The sequence below is a fragment of the Manacus vitellinus genome, unplaced genomic scaffold (assembly GCF_001715985.3).
Source record: "Manacus vitellinus isolate BGI_N305 unplaced genomic scaffold, ASM171598v3 scaffold_9_pilon, whole genome shotgun sequence".
In the NCBI taxonomy this organism is placed as follows: domain Eukaryota; kingdom Metazoa; phylum Chordata; class Aves; order Passeriformes; family Pipridae; genus Manacus; species Manacus vitellinus.
Window position 1 is genome coordinate 14,908,025 of NW_021940917.1, and position 18,259 is coordinate 14,926,283.

Consider the following 18,259-nt stretch of genomic DNA (forward strand, 5'->3'; position numbering starts at 1 on the left):
GAGTACGAAAGAAGATATCAAGAAATACAAAGAAATTTTCCAGATGAGAATTGTCAGAGTCCGAAAATGAAAGGGTGTCTCCAAACCCACCTTTTCTAGGACAAAATAAAGTATATGGCTTATTAAATTCTCTCGTAACTGGAATACTCAAAAGAAGAAAAATCAAATGAGAAGCACTGGCTGCTCTAAATGGATGAGAAAATTTAAAGCTTTGCAGGAATGTCTGCTTTGAAAGAGCAAGTGCAAGCTTATGACAGTCATGAGCAGAGCTGGATCATTCCTTCAGCCTATCTGTGAAGCAAGAACAGCACATGCAATATGGAATGACTAGGGCTTTCCATAGGTATGAGTTGTATCTAAGGAAGAAGTGGCTGAATGATATGAAACTGTACTGAGGAACAGGGGCAGTGGACAGGTTCATATTGCTTTCCTTAAGAGGGATGTATTTAGAGGTGCTTTGTCATCACGGCTCAGGACTCCAGTCTCCCATGTACATGCATACCAGTATCTGTACAATCTGTACTGCTGAAGACAAACCAAAAGAATCTGGGATACACACTGGAAGAGCCTCCCAGAGGCAGGCTGAGAGTTGAAGCACACTGTGCTTCGGAGAGATCATCTAAAACTGAGGGTATTCCAGTGATTTCAGAAGGGTCTAGCTGGAATCTCAGATGTCTACTTTAGCATCTGAAGAACAGACCTGAAGTTCAGATAGGCAGCTTCTGAAAGATTCAGTTGTAATGATTTTGTTCCGTTAATGTTCCCTACAGCTTTTCAAAGTCTCCTGGATAGACAGGGAATAATGTCCTTCAGCATGAAGGGAGGAGGTGTCACTGCTTAAACTTTGGTAGTTCTCTCTGGGCCTGTTGTTCCCTGATGGTTGTCCTGGTCTTTTTCTTTCACCTGCACTACTATTCTTCCTTCCTATCCCCTTAACTTGTGTTTTGCTTTCCAGAAGAGCTTCTGTGTTTTTCCTCAACTTCTTTGTTCTGTTTTCTCCTTTTCTCTTCCAGTTTTTCTCCCATTAGTCTACCACAGGTAGATCGTGCTTACCTTCTCCCAGATTCCTGGGAAAAGGCTCTACTTCTCAGTCTGTGCACACCACCACACTGGCTACAGATTGAGTCAGAGAGTATATTTAAGCCAATGAGTCATCCACAGCTCTTTCAGAAGGAGATTTTTTTCTAAGATTGCTATTACTGACATAAGCAAGGAGCCTATACTGTTAACATCGAGACATAACTGGTAAGACAGGTGAGAGTAGGGAAATGTCCCTTATTATGGGTCAGAATAGCCACCTTTCTAAGTGAGATGTTTTAGGAGAGGAAGAACTCGTTTTGAAGAGATCAGTTTTAGTGCAATAAGTGACACTTCTTTTTTTTTTTTTTAAGATTTCATTTTCTTCAACATACAGAAATGCCACTCAGCTTTTTAGGGGTTGTTGGCATGTGCTGTATAAAACTGTATAATGAATTAGTTTCATTTATAGTCACATAGAGAACTAAATAGAACTAAATTGCTTAAGTATTCAAAAAAAAAAAAAGCTATGCATACTGCCAATTAACAAAACCATCTAATGTTCAGTACTTTCAAAATGTTTTGCCAAATGAAAACCAGAAATGGAGATGATATGTATAAAAAATTACTCCACAGAGTTAACATGTGTGTTTGTAATTAAAAATAAAAGGGAGCCAGCATGTTTCAGAATGCTTCGATATTATATATTCTTCCATTCCTGATGTAAGTGAACTTTCCCAGAGAAATTTAGTACAAGTTAGAATCACCTAAGAGAGAATTACAAAATGAATTAAATCAGCAGAAGTCTCCAACCTGCAGAAAGAAACTGTAGTGATAAAGCTCCTTATCAAAAGGATATTACAGTAATCAAAAGAGAATATAACTGACAGTAGTTCACCATAAAAATTACCATATCCATTCATCTGCAGTTTCAAATAAATGCTTGCTCTTTATTTCTTTGTTGAGCAGGAAGGTGTCGTAATTGACAGACAGTACTATTAGGTATTGTTCCCAGCTGTCAGACTTCAGCAAAAGGTTGCACCTTATCAAACAAAATAGTTTTCAGAAAGTTTTTCAGGGCAAGGCACAGGCTAAAAATTAAAGAAGAAAGAGGTTTTTATAAAATTGAAGACTACATCTTTCAATCCAGTCTAGCACTTATGGCTTTCAATAGAACAACAAAAGCAATTTTGACCTTATCTTTGACTACATCCTTGGAAGACAGCTAAAGAAATGAATGTGAGTCAGCACAGAGAAATGCAAGTGTTTTCTAAATTCCCAGTCACATAAAGACAGCGGAAACCCAATTAAATCAAGGGAAAGGTGCCCATTTATATCAGATGTGGGGCTGTTAAGAGATGAATCTAAAGTAAATTTACATAGGTGTCTCTAAAAAAAATAAAAAGAAAGTTTAAGCCTGTGAAATTATGTTTACAACCTGTACAAGCAGCTTTCTCTCTCCAGACCTTAACAATTTGTTCTGAATAGACCTAGCTCATGAATAGTAACTATCCTCCCTAAGCAAAGATTGTACTTAGTAATGGATGTGCTTCAATTTCACCTTTTCTGCAGCATCATGGTATAAAGCTCCCGCAAATTCCAGGATGCAAAAGCCAACAATGCTCTAGAGAAATCAATCCACCTCAATCTATTGAAGCAAAAATACCCCATGAATATATGACTTATTAAATAGTGAGAGACTGAAATCAAATGGCAGTTTCTCTCATCATTATCATTGAGTTACCAGAACAAAAATTACAGAGAATAGGCCTAATGAGGACCTAGTTGACAGCAAAGTAGAAAAATATGCAGCAACTGAAATTAATGAGGAAGCAGGATGGGAAATGAAAAGGGTAGAGCTGCTCTTGGTCAGCACAGGTTCATCAACACCTCTTCTCACTGACTGAGTTAAAAATCTTTATTACCATGAAGGCAGTGAATCTATTTGCTGCACACCATGTCCTTTATGCCAAACAGCACAGCCCTGTTTGTGTCAGTTCCAAAGGCTCACCAGAGCCTATACTTATCTACAATGCCGTTTTTTAGTTTAGAGTTTGCTTTTCTTGCTCCATGCATCACAGATCTATTAGGTCACGTATGTTCTAGAGTCTCCCAAAATGCACCTGTACATTTCTGAAGGAAATTGAAACCACCTCAGGAAATATGCAAGTGACATTCAAAGCATTAAGCAAGTTGCTTGTGTGCATAGCTTTCCACCTGAGCATGCAGTTGTGTGAAGCTTTTGCCACTGAAGAATTTTCCATCCAGTTAGATGGGAGAATTTGTATTCTACAGTTCTTTATCAAATCACTTCCCCTAAGTGGAAGGCATTCCAGAGACAGGGTACTAACTGTATAAGCAGATTTCTGAGTCTCATTAGTTCTTTTTTCCCATTGTGACATGAACCCAAGTTAACAGTTCTAGTTTCTCACTTATGATGGGATTTTCTTCAGGGAACTCCACATGTAGCTTTGTGTATATACCACCTGCAAAGAATCCTTGAGTAGAATTGCTCTGTCATCCAGAGCTTGTTATCACTGCTTTCTCCATGCTGACTACATCATATTTTCTTCTCCATAAGAGTCAGATCATCTCTTTTTTCAGACTCAGCTGTAGACTCTGTCAGTACCCTACCAAATAGGAAGAGAACAAAGCAGGCACCACACCCCAATTCATCTGCATTGATCACAATGATGTGGTACTCCCATGGATCTAAATGGAAGGGTGCTATGCTTGAGATACATCCCACAAAAAAGAATGAAAACATTTGTTCTTTCTTGCACAGCTGAGTAAATCATAACTGAGAACATGTGTCTGACCTCTAAGCCTCCAAACCCAAGAAGACACAGACCTGGCAAAATCCACAACAGCTGTTTTGTTGGGCTGTGAACTATGCTGGAGGCCTACCAACCAAAACCCAGAGGAAGCTTGAGGAAGGTGGTATAAGAGCACTGAACAGCATAGATGCACTGCTATAGAAAGAACTTCTGTCATCCTCTCTAGTGTTGCATGGACGGGGAGAATCTGGAACGAAGGGGGTGGAGGAGATACAAGCTGCATATTTTTGAATGTACTCTCTGTAACTGTCTGGCAGATCAACTCTTCACATTTTTCTGCTCTGGCTTTGCCTTCCACCTCTCTTAGGTCAAAGAAGAGGAGCAATGGCAGAGCTGCTGTCTACTAGATGACATGGTTCATTTGCACAGGGTCTACTGTGATTACAGGGACATGGAAACTATGACATGCACTTTTGTTTCTGAGGCACAGCTGGAGGATATCTTGAACCACCTCTACTTACCAACACAGACTTCTAAGATGGTCACCCATCTTGGAATGGAATTATTCCAGCAGCAGAGTACAGAGGGTGTTACTGAGATTTTAAATCGGGGGAAAAGGAAGAAGGGACAGCATTACTAAGACTGTGAGGTCTTCTCCAGCTTCACAGGGAAATTGCTCGGTCCTGAGACCAAAATAATATCATGGAAGTCAAACACTGTCAGTGCTGACAATGGGGTAGGCAAAAACTTCAAAGTATTTAGGATTCACTGGTCTCACTCAGCCCAACTGGCCAGAAGCTTCTGCAAGATTCCCTCCCTGCCTCATGGTGCTGAGAATCTGACTGCATTTCAGGTTAAACACAGTGTGCCTTTTATTTGCTAATGTGAGCACAGGCAGGCAATACCCTTCTGGTGAGGATGCTGAGAGGTAAGAAGACAGTTTTTTCTGACTTGTCAGCGCTACACTGTCAGCTGTGTGGTGGGCAGGCCATATCTTCAGCCTGGATTTGTGCAGCAAACAGGAGTGGGAATTAAAGTGGGAGCAAGCAGAAGATGAACCACAAAGGTGCAATGGAGGTGATTTTGCAGCACACCTGCCCTGATGCAACTCTCTGCACCGAAGAGTCACCACTTACTACAAGGCCACATAACAGAGAGGAGATCTGAGCTTTCCCTCTGGGAGAAGAACACCGTTAAAGGCTTGGCTGTAGTCAACAAGAGTTGGATTACATGAATCAAAGCCATTTGAGAAAGCTGCTTATGGGAGAGAAAGATAAAACCCAGCAACTGTTCCGAGGTACTGCAGCAGCAAAAAACTCAACCAGTGCTGTTTCTGTTTTTAGGGTTCACAAGCCTGGGCTGGCAGGAAAGAAGCAGGGAGGCCCAGTAGTAAACTGAAGAGAAGAGTGGGCTCTGAAAACAGCAGGTTCTTGATAGGTTACTATTATAGATCTTTGAAAGCCATTTTTCTTTTTTTTTGAAGTGAAGCAAACCAAGACACAGAATGAAAGAACAGGCCATGGGACACAAAGGGGGCATGATAAATCTCAGGAAAGTGCCTGAAAAATGTTCATCCCTTATCCGTTTGAAGTATTGTAGAGACCAGAGTGACGGGGTTGCAAAATTCCATGTGCATGGCTCCAGCTTGAGCTATTCCAAGGATTCAAGCTGATCAACAGTGACCCTGGCACACATCACAGCTTTTGAACTGTAAAAGGGACAGTTTCTGCGTAAGTGATGCTTCTCCAGAAAGTGTCACAGTCTTGGTGACATGAACAGGCTTCACATGCTAAGAATCTGACTGTAACTGTGCAAGACAGATTTTTCTCCTCTGTGTGAAGAAAAAGCTCTGATGTAGTAATAGGCCTTTCTCCTGCAAAAGATCAGACACAGAGGAATACATCACTGGAGTTTGGTACAAAAGGGTGATAGGCAGCCCTGTGTGCTCCACAATGTGCATCCCCTAGTGAAGGATCATGATCTACCCCGCCACAAGCAGACTGTCATTAAAATTTCACACAGTGGCACATCATGAGAATCATCAGGGAATGATCAAACCATTCTATGAGCACAGTAAAGGGACAATCTTCCTTCCAGCAAAGCCATACTAATGCTCTGTGATATCTCCTTTTGCTACTGAAGGGTCTTCTCTCACTTGTCTCTGCTTGGTTCTCATTTCTTACCTCCTTATCAGGATCTCTTTATATGAGGAATAGCTTGAGCCTCCGTGATTTATCATCTTAGTGGGCCTAACTGAAAAATCTTAACTTCCATACTTGTCTTTAATTCATACACTCAGTATAAGACAGAACTTATTTAATTTATAGTTCCTGATTTTCAGAGATGTCACTGTGCATTGTAATTTTGTTATTGCTTCATATAACTCATTCCTGTCTAATGATATTTTGGCTGTTTATGCAGGAAGCAGCAAGAGACCACATTCTTTCCAACAAACACACTCAATATGACCATGAGATTGAGAGTGCACTTCCCCACATGCAGTCAATTCACGAACATGTTTCCACAATAACATGCAGGGAAAAAACAAAACAAAACCAAGAATGCAACCCAAACCAAACAACCAAAAAACCAGAGCTGCTCCCACCATCTTAACTTGGAAACATCTTGTCCTTTATAGGTCACGTATTTCCTCCTCCAACGACAATCTTTATCCAGAGAGACTCTGCTCTATGCCCTGCTGCTGGCTGCCTCACAGTCTGTTGGCAGATATTAGAGACTTATGATTCAACATGAGAATAATACTCCTCACCACTCTGCAGAAAAAATGTGTCTCCTGGTAGGCATTTATCAGTTGCATGATTTTAAAAAACAACAAGATTTAGTTAAAGGATAAGGAGCATGCCATTATTTCTCTTAGAATACACAGTGTGGGATAAGACTGGGGAATGTTGGAAAAACTAATAACTGTCTTCCCCATTTTGTTCTTAAGAATCCTGTGAAACTCCTTTAGTTGCATGTTTGCATTCCTGCCTCAGGCTCTAGGTGAAAGCTAATGAAGGGGAGAAATGAAAGAATAAAAAAGTCATTGTTGGGCTTTATTTAAGCCAAACTCAAGTAGACACGACATCCCAAGAGACTTCACAGGAGCTACCATGTAGGCTAAATATAATTAGTTCAACTTGAGTGTTCTTTAATTGACTTTGAGTGAAAGGAGGTATAGGAGGCAAGCTGAAGACCCCAGACTAAATGTAGCTGCTCTTTGGGCAATATGCAATAAATCTGCACAAAAACCAAGTTATCTCAGGATTTGTTATTAGATGTGTATAGCCAAAGCTTAAAACCTTTCTTGAAATCATACCAGCTTGCTATTCTACTGGGGTTTTTTGTCTCCTGGAAGACTGATTTTCTGCCAGAGTGCTACAACTCATTCATAGTTTTTTGTGAAGTGGAGGTGTTAATAATCTCTCATTCCTGGGTAGTTTCCCAGGGGTAGGGTGTTTCACCTTACATAACTCTAAATAACTTGCAAGTACGTGACTCTGTGTGAATTAAACTCACTTTATGAACAGCCTCAGGTAGCAAACTAGGTCAAATGAACCGTGTCCCAGAAAGAAATGGCAACTTCTCTCTCACGCTCCTTTGGAATTCTGCTGGTAGAAATTATGGAAAGATGTCAGTTCCCCAAGAGGCAGCTTGAAAAGCAGTTAGAATCAAGAGGTTAAGAGTTTGAAAAACACGGCAGAACAATTACATGGAAGTACTACAGTGCCAGCGCTTATCCAAGGAGCCTCACCTCCTACAGGCAGTCACATGCCCCAAAGTTCCCTCACCTCTTCCAGTCATGAGGTCTGTTTGTTTCACTTCTTTTTGCACCAAGTGTCACAATTTTGTAACACAATACCCCGAGTGCTCACAGGCTGCCGTGTGACTGGTTGGCAGCACCAGATGACCCTCCTTACCTATCTGCCCTATGAGGACTTCAGAGAAAGAAAGCCCTACTCATTAAATATGTAAGGATTCACCTGTTTCAACCACAGTTAGACGGTGAGTAGCCTCCATTTGGTTAATTGACATGTGACAAATGTTTTCATACTGGTCTGTGATTGCCTGTTTCTTGACTCCACCATACCCGTATATAGCACAGATATATTGCTATGTAGGTACATAAAGACATAAGTTAAATATACATGCATATATTCATAAGAATGTAGGTATAAGCAGTAGAAAATATGCTTTAATCAGAGCTTGAGACATTAATAACTGATGTCTGACTGTGAATAGAAAGCAATTAAAGAAAAATTAAAACACAGATTCAGTCCCCAACCTGATTTAAAAGGCAGCTGAACAAATCTTCACAGGTCTGGGGTAGCAGAAGGGCAGTGGGCATTATAAGAGTGGGAGACAAAAATGAGCTACAACATCTAAACCCATCCTCAGAGGCCAGTCAAGGGGTTCCCTGTGCAGCCCTTGCACTATGCATAGAGGAATCAGTCCTGTGAACTGAAGTGGGAGGCCCCTGCACTTGGCCACAGCCCAGCTGGATGATCATGCAGTATGACTAAGGCAGACTTTGGGTTTTTGTACAGTGATGCAACACACAGGCAACAATGTGCATGAAAATGGAAAAACAGAGAAAATGCCAGTGTCAGAAGAATGGGGGGGATGGGGGTAAATGCAACAAAAAGATCTAAAATCTTTCTGACACAAACCACACAGACTGGGAGAACTGGCCAATGGGCCTAAGAACTGGAAAGTAAAATTTTGGTATGTTTCACACAGATGGGGCAGGTCTTGATGAACTCCCTTTTCCCAAGTTTTGGGTCAGTCCTAAAGCTACCTGGAAGACCACTTGTGCAGGGGTTGTGCAAAATTTGTTTCCTTACCCTTAAGTCAGTGACCCTGTAGAAAGCTCCAAAATGCTCCAGCTGACTGACTGAGGAGACAGAAGTCAGTAGTGTGTCATGATTTGCCCAGCATTCCTGTCCAGAACCTGGCACAGTCTCAGAAAGGAGGGTGGACACAGATGGGACAAGGACATTCTGGGAAAAAGACTGAAGAAGATGAGAAACCAACTCCCCCCATATGTTATTAACAAAGTTTATCTGTTCAAATGAACATTAGGTGTTGCATTTCTAACATGGCTGTGGTAGCAGTAGGTTGCTAGACATGCCTGCATCACTGCTTCTGTTAAAAGACATTTGTTGTGTTCCTGGGAAGGTGGGAGGCTTTGGAGATAGAAATTATTAATTTGAACAGAAGGCAAGTGGCATCCTGGCTTTCAAACCGGGACATGTAAAGGCTACACAAGGTATAAGCCTTGACACAGAAGTTGGAAGAAACGGCTTTAGAAGACCAGGTGATTGTGGCATGAGTGGATGTGCAGTGCAGGTAACCTTGATGAACATGCAGTGTTTTTCAACATATGACAGTCCCTCATGTGTTAGTGATGGCCAACGTGTCCGAACATCAGTTCAAAAGGTAAAACAAGCTCTGAAACAGTCCAGGCTTTAAGACTATTTTAGCAGGTGGCCACACGCCTCAGAAATTCAGATTGACTAGAGAAAAGAATTTTTAAATCAAGTTTTAAAATTCAGTTAAAGAAGTACAACGTTCATCATCTTCCTACCAGTAATAAGTGCAGCAGTTGTAGAACATGACAGAATGAAGATGTGTGATTTATTTTACCGTGTGCAGCACTTTTTCCTAAGCTGCTACATTATCAGAGTTTATAAAGAGTTACAACCATAATTCCCAGGCACCTCTCAGAGCCAAGTGGGCATGAACCCTTTCAACTTGTAGGAAAGAACGCTCCCACAAGTGTCAGCAGGAACAGTATAGTGTGTTTCCACTTGGACAGGACATCCTGTGGTAATACCACCATGAGGTAAACATGGAGGAGTGGCGGCTGCTGCCAGCCAGTCTCAGGGCAACATGTGAACACCCTATGGAAGCTACTCCTGCTCTGGAAAGCCTTCTGCTGGCAGGCAGGGATGTCTCATTAATACTGAGTCTGAGTTCAAGCCACATGGCTCAGGCTGGATACCAGGTGGTTTGAAGACAACACCGAGGAGGTGCTGTGGTACATGATAGTGCCAGACTGCCTGCAGGGTCTGAGATAGCAAAGCAGTTCCTATAACCAGGGCAAAGCAAGAGCAATGACAAAGGTGCAGAATGCAAAATTTCTTTCTCAGTGCCCCGGCAGGCAGCCTCATCAATCCAACAAAGATGGTTTAAGGAGCCTTCAAGCCAGTTGTTAGCGTGGATCAGGATCAACTACCCACCTTCAAGCAAGTTATCAGACAGTACCTGTATATCATAAGCCAACCCATATCAACTTTGACAATTCTGAAAAAGGTCTATTTTCACACCAGATATTACATATGAGAATAATACTGCAAAGTTTATAACATGCTGAAGGCTTCCTTCAAGGCTTTGCTTTACTGTGAAAAAAGGAGTACAAGCTAACAGTAGCAGTCACAACAGAGACACAGACTATTTTGAAAGAAGCTGAAAATTACTTGGAAAAAAATCTGTTCAAACAGGAAAACCTGGGGGGAGGGGAGGATGATCATAGATTGTAACTTTACATCCAGTGCTATCTGTGGATGAGATTTTGAATTCATAGAGTCATTCATGACCTGGCTTTTCTATATTCAGTACTGCATCTCATTTTATTTCTCATAGCCAATCCAGATAACTGAGAATATAATTCTATTCTCTTTTCCTAGCATGTGGGATCAGCTTTCAATTGCTTACCTACTTGCATCAAGAGATAAATGAATGAAGTGACTTGTGATAACTAGAAATGAATCATAGAATATTTTAGGTTGGAAGAGACCTTTAAGATCATTGAGTCCAACCACGAAGAAGGGTTAAGTGGTGAGTACCATTCTGAAGGTGTTGTGGTACAAAGTGTTTAGCTGTGCATGCACAGAGATGGTACAGCTGTGCCTTCCAATCTTTCCCCAGCTTCTTCTTTTGTGTCCCTTCAGCTTTGTCATTGGAAATGATGCATTTCCAAAGGCCTGGTACTAAAAGCTCTTCCGTCACATCTGCTCAAGAGGTTTTCACAAATTGACCTTAATTGTCAGGTTCGTTCATCTGTTTTCTCTTTTGAGCAGATTTTCCATAGAATTGTATGCATCAGAAACAAGAAGTACAATCAGGCTGAAAATGCCATCAGTTCAAACGCTACATTGGATTCAGATACCCACATTTAAAGCTGTAGGCTGTGTCTGCATGAGAAAAGCTGTCTCCCTAGGCTGTTCCCTGAGATTCAGTTGTCTAGCAAACAGGAACATTTTAGAGGTAGACACACTTACCATACACTTGAAAAAATGCCAGCAGTCTGAGATGGTGGCAAACAAGTCATCATAGGATCCCAGAATCCCAGAATCACTTAAATTGGAAAATATCTTTAGGATCATCCAGTCAAACTGTTAATCCAGCATAGCAAATCAATGACTAAACCGTGTCCCTGAGTGTCACATCTACACATCTCTTGAATCAATCTGGGGACGGCAACTCAACCACTTCCCTGCGCAGCCAGTTCCAATGTTTGACAAAGCTTTCAGTGATGAAATACTTCCTAATATCCAAACAAAACCTCCCCTGGTGCAACTTGAGGCTATTTCCTTTCGTCCTATCATGTGCTACCCAGGAAAAGAGACCAGGACCCACCTGGCTACGAGCTTCTTTCAGGTAAAAAGAGAAACAGTTTCTTTCACTCTCTGACACCTAAGGAGTTTAAAAGGAGGAACAATAGGTGGGTACCATTGCTGTAGCCCAGTGTTAAAACAAGCTAGATCTGACCTATCTCACTAAGACTGTGACTAGACAGGGTTAAGTTCAGCTGTCTGGGTGCATGTGCTGCCACACTGCAATGGAATTTACTGCCTGTGTACTCCTGGGAGATGTAGAAACACCACCACTGACCAGCAGGATGAAGCGATAATCTCATGACCTTGCCTACACCTCTAATCAAACTAAAATCAGAGTTTATGTCCTCTGGATTGCTGCCTGGTACTTTATCCATTAGTTCATCTCTTACTGTGGTGCAGTTACAGAAGCCCATGTGTTGCATGAGAACATCAGCCTTCCTACATCTGACACACAAAGCCCAGGCTTTACTGCAATGAAAACCTTTCCAACAGTCTCCCCAGAAGACTCCTCTCCATAAAATTCCTGCACCTTGCCATTGGAAAGGTTCTAATTTCCTAAGAACAACTTGCCCTCTGAGCACTATGTGCTAACTGACCATTAAAAAGGCTCTGCACTGTGGAAGAAGACTGTGACATGATCACAGGCAGGAGACTTTAAAAGAGCACCTGCTGGAAACAATGTCATGTGTCTGCTCCCACTGCTGTGTGCTCTCCCGGTACCTCTGCAACTGCTAAGAAATCTTCTGAGTTACTCAAGTCTTCCAACATCATTGCCAGGCACTGCAGCAAATTGCTCAACATAGCTAAAGAGATTTCAGAGATTTCACATCCCAGGTGTCTTTGTTTGACCCACTGGAAAACTAGAAAATGGTTCCATTACTTCTAAGGCTTGACTTCTGTTCACTCTGCAGGCAGTTACCTCCCATCAGACTCTCATGATTGTCTTAGGACTGAGAACTGGCCAAAGCTGAATCAGACACACAGAATTCTTTAGCTGGAGAAAAATGTGGGAATGAAATGTAGGCTTCTGCTGTCACATTACATTGTTTCCCCCAATTCCTTTTCTCTGAAGCTTTCTGATTTAAGACTAATTTTCTTTTAAAAGGTGTATGTTGAATGTGAAAATGCTAATTGGTTGAGCCCAGTTTAGCAGTCAGTTAATGTCAACTGCTTTTTTGCAGTCACTTCATTTCCATAGGTCACCTTCAGTTCCTAATTTCCTGCCAGTTTTGTTAATTTTAACAAATGTATTACCTGATCTTGTAGCAGATCTTTTTATCTTTAAGGGTGGGCCAGAATACTTCACTGATCCCAAGGGTCCCTCCAATTCAGGTGTCACAGTAGTGCCTTACATAGATGTTTCCATCACTCTGTCTTCCTTGGCTGTTCACAGTACTGCAGAGAGCAGCACAGGTGTGACAGACAGCTATCATCGTGGGAAACAGCTGTGGGGACCTAGATCCTAGCTCACAGCTTGGGTATAGTGACTTCATGCCTTCCCCATTGAGCTGTGTCACAGTCATTCACTCTCTTAACCCATCTGAGTATGAGGGAAAACCTTTAAATTTAAGCTTCAGTAAAGAGGCTTTAAATAGCTATTCATCTTATCCAATCTACAAGATTCAAGAAAATACACAAATGAAATGTGCTGCCACAGTTCAGCTGATATGAAATAACTCTGTAAACACCAAAATTAAGTGATGCCTGAACTGTTAGACAAGGTTTTCTCTTCTGGTGTAGTTGCAGACACTGTTTTCACCATTTTAGCAGCAGTTTTGGCTACCCACGTCATCTTCTGACTGTTGACCAGGCTCTCCTGGCCCTCACAACTTTGAATGCCTCACATGGATGGCATGGGCCAGTTTCTTAGCTCACTGAAACAACTCAGTAACAATTTTTAAGTCAGTGAAATGATGTAGATTTCTGCTTACTGATCTACCCAGATTATCCACTGCCAAAGAAGGTAGGTTTTGAGGTGAAATTAAGAATGTCTTTAGACTGCTTTCTAGAATCCCACAGTCAGGCAGAGAAAGTCACTTACGTAACACTTGAGCAGGGAAAAAGAATGATTGATGATTATAATGGTTTGTTGTTGATGTGTTCATTATTGGGACCATATATCCACAGCAATTATAAAGCACTGTAGAAAACCACACTTTTATGTCATTGCTGCCCTTCCCAAACTAGCACAATCTATAGATAGGAGAGTCTTGTAATGCGTTTCCCTGCACTTGCCTTTAACTCTGCTTGCTCAACCTCCAATTACAGCTCCAGCCCAGCCACATAGTGTCTCCCCTCTCAAGGCAGCAAAGACTCTGCTGCTGTAATCACTGTTATCATTCTCTGCATTTTAATCTCTTCAGAAGCTAAGATAGCAAGAGGGGAACATGAATCTTATCAGAAGAGGTTCACATGAAATGTGGTAGAATTTTTTACCCTCTCACAGGAAGGAAAACTGAACCACAACCAAATGTTAAATCTGACCCACCATCACCTAAAGAATCCCCAGAAGAAAATGGCTTTTAAATTACTTTTTTCTTGGTCAATGTTATTTAGCAGATCTGCAGACTTCCAGCCTCTTTATGGCAGGGAGGTTGGAGCTTGGTGATCTTTAAAGGTCCCTTCCAACCCAAACCATTCTATTCTATGCTGATTGATACTGGGACTGGGATAGAAGTCCTGTTCAAAAATGAAACTGACCTACAATTCACATGTCACAGAGTAACACTTCACCCATTTTCCTGCATTTGCATGGTAAGGGTGAAGGTAGATGTTCTTTAGAAACTGAAACCAGATGCAGTATGCAGAGCTCATGTATTTTAAAACAGAATTGCCACAACAGATGTATCTGTGTATTTTACAATTAAAGGAGTCATGATGTACTTAGTCCAAGGTTTCCCAAACCTTCCCAAACCTTCCCAAACTTTCCCTTCCCAAACCTTCCCTTCCCAAACCTTCCCTTCTTCCCTCTTATCCCATACCTTTTCTGCTCCTAAGGCATGCAGAAAAGGGAAACTCATGTGTGTTGAGTAGTTGCAATATAGCCGGAAATTTCTGAAATATTTGAAGAATAGCCTGATACTTCAAATTTATTGTGTGTTTGTGAGTAAAATCCATCATCTTGAAGCAAAAATCACAGAGAAATCCAATCAACCCATTTATTCTTCTAGGCATCTTTTGGTCAGTATGCTGCCTGGGGACATCAAGCTTCCAATTTAATGTTTTCTTTTTTTTGGATTCTTACATGAGTGAAACAGGAATCTTCTTCTCTTGTATATTGTCAAATATATTTCCTGTGGATAAACTGTTTTGGGGGTAATGGACCATGCTAAAACCTTAATCTTCCCTGTTTGAAGGTGCTTTTGTTTGAGTGGTAGTTTCATTAATTGTTACTTCATAAGTACTTATTCATTTACCATGCAGGTGTGAGTGTGCCTCCACTGTCTTTAGGAGAGAAATTTCTTTCTATTCCCCTGTATTTTGTAAAAATGACATCATATTTTGCTTCCTTTCCCAAAGTCACGAGACTTCCATTGTCTACTGCTGTTTCTATCTGACACTATATACTGATTCTGCTTATGTCCCAACAGCTTCAGACACAGTGCTACTGATTGGATACCTCTTAAAAAGAGGTTAACTCTTGGTTAATGTGAAGCTGCAAACTGGATGTTTACAAACGTGGTTTACAAACAGCTTTGCACTGGGAAGAGGCTTCCCTCACTTTTTGTCTGGGGCTGATTCCTGCCATAAGGCACAAATATTTTCACTTGCAGGGATATTTCCCAGAGCCTGTGGGGGAAAAAAACCCACCAACCTCTGAGTTCATTCTGCTGATAACAAAAAAGCATCATAAATAGTCTTGTAGGCAACCTACTCCCAGGCTCCAGAAGCATTTACTCGGTGTGGGGTGCACACAAGATACCAATACAGAGCACAGCACTGTAAGGGCTACTGTGGGGCAATAAAGCTAAAGCAATCATTGCAATCATTATGTGTGTGCAAGCAAAAGAAAGAAAGAAAGAAAAAAACAACAAACCAAAAAACACAAAAGACTTCGTTCTCTGCTTTCCACCAACAAGTGATATTCAGCCGCTCCCTGGGAAGTAGAGCTTCAGTAGACAAGGCAGATGCTTCAAAAGGCAAAATAAAGAATGCCCCACCTTCCTCCTCCTTTCCCTTACCTTTTGTTTCTCAGCTGACATCACATGGTATGAAATATCCCTTTGGTGGGTTTGGGTCAGCTGTCCCAGCCATGTCATGTACCAGGATCTTGCTCTTCCCCAGCCTACTAATGAGAGGTGGAATGTTTCAGAGACAGCATTGGTGCTGTGCCAGCACTGCTCAGCAGGAGCCAAAACACTGGCTTGTTATCAACACCTTTCAAGCTACCAATGTAGAGCACGGCTCTGTAAGGGCTGCTGTGGGGAAAAGGAACTCCATCTCAGCCAGAACCAGCACACTCTCACAGAAGGAGGTGTTATTTTTCTGAGATGCAGCGATAGTGCAAAGGTGTCCATTGGCAACTCTTTAGGAAAGTTGCTAATGTGTGAGCTAATTTTTTCCAAAGAGAATTAATGTAGTTATCGAGTTTAAATAGCTGCTTGTATTTATATTCGTAAGAGCAGTTGTGCTGGCTGAGGATTAGGAATAAGAAAATGTGGAGGAAAATATGAAATAAAGGTGAAAATATGAAATAAAGGTGAAAATATAAAATAAAGGAGGAAAGATGGAAGGAAGGAGTTATAATGAAAGGATAATAAATCCAAATATAGTCTTTCTAAATAAAGAACAGATGTCATACATCCTTCTGATGTCCATGGCTGAGCTAGCATCTCTGTAATGAGCAATGTCTGCTCAAGACTGGCTTGGCTAACATACCAAGGCCCAGAGGGAGATTTATTCCTGTTCATCTTCCTTTTACCTCCTAGGAAGACAGAGAGCAAAGCAAATTGCAATAATTTGGGACTGTAAAGCAAACACAGAGTTCTAATTATGTTGTTTTTCACCAACAGTCCCTTTAAATACACTGTCCTGGCTTGCATTTTCTTTTCCCAAGCCCATTAGTTCTGTCAGTAGTGTCTTTCCTGAAGGAGAAAGTTATTCTAGCCGAGTAGCCCTTGATTATTTTCATTATTATCTGAGACACCCGCATGACTTACAAAACATTTACTATGGCCTCTGGCCTCTGCAAATGCTGCTGTCTCTCTTCGGCATCACTTGATCTGGTTTAAGAGATTCATCTAATTCAACTGACAGAAAATAATTTAGTCAGGTCTTAAAGCAGGTTTCTTGCTTGACCTACAAATCTAATTTCCCATCAGCAGTTGCTCTTTGGTTGTCTTAGAAATTTAGACACAGACAGACAGATAGACAGATGTTCTCTGTTCTAATACCCCTTTATTTGTTTTGCCTTCCGGATGTCATGAATATGCTGACATGAAACATCCTTTCACATACTTTGTCTGCCGCAGTGCTGATTGTACATACATTCTGAACAGTGGCTGATTGACTGTTCATTATCACTCTAAGTGTTAAGAGGAGAGCACCAATATCAAGGCTATTTCTCTAAGGATGACTAACAAAGCAACAAGTCAGATTAGACAATTTTAAGTTACCTCCTGCATCTATGCTGAATGGCTCCAATAAGTATTTTCTCCAAACTTGTGTCATAACCTATACAAATGTCCTTTTCTTCCAATTTTTTTAAGCTGCTTCCATCTTGCTAAAGCTGGAAGGGACTGTTCACAGAAGTAAGGAAAGCAAGGTGAGAGACCACCCTGGATGAACTGAGATCTGCTGATCGAACTGAAGGACAGGAAGGAAATGCCCAGGCAGTGGAAGCAGAGTCACGATGATGGTGCTTTAGGTTTGTAATTTGCTTTGTCATGAGATTAATGTATTTGTCAGGTTATTTCCTTAATGCCAGAGGAGAGAACACCTCCCACCAGAATATTGTGTCAGTTGACTTAAGAAATGGCAATTGTAATTATGAAGAGCTTTTCCATCAGAGTGGTGCATTTAAAATACTTCTCAGTTTGACAGCCTTTAACCTGTTACAGTGTAAGGCCAGAGTGTTTCATTCCAGGTTGGTTATGAGGGGCAGTCACCCCCTGTTGCTGGAACACTCCAGTGGAAGGTGAAGACCAAGGACCCAGGCAAGGGCTAAGATTCATTGACTATGGCCTACACTGTGTATCCTCTGTGTTATCTTTGCAGATGGAGATATGTATAATTGACATCAAAAAAGTATGAGCTGGCTGAAGGATGAGGGCTGGTGGAGAAAGGATGGTATTCTTTTTGTCTCTGAAAAACTGAAGTAAATGAAATTGTGTGACAGAACTTTGAAGGACATTATGAACAAAAAGCAAATTTGCCTCATTAAGGGTTATTTAAATACACAAATACACACTTTTCATGTGCTAGTAATCTTAATGAAGTTCATGTTACCACATATATGACTATATTGCTTGAGTCTCTGCCTAGATCATGTTGTATGTAAACAAGAGGAAGAGGATAAGATTGGGCTATATAAGAGGAGGGTAGAAATTTTAGCTAATTAGGAAGAAGATTGAAAAAGGCCTTGAAGACAGTTAATACACTACTCTCTCAATCCCAAGTGGGGATGCCTTCCTGGTAAGCTTCTTTGTATGGTTGTTATGATTAACTCAGTTAACATAATATTATTGTTACTGTAAGAGCTGTATCACAGCTCGTGCATTTATAAATGACAATTCTGAATCTGTATTTCTGTATTGTTCAATAAACCTCACTATTCATGGGCCTGTGATGGCAAAAGTTCCTATAGAATGCTACCAGACTTATTATACTGAATTGGCTGTAGTC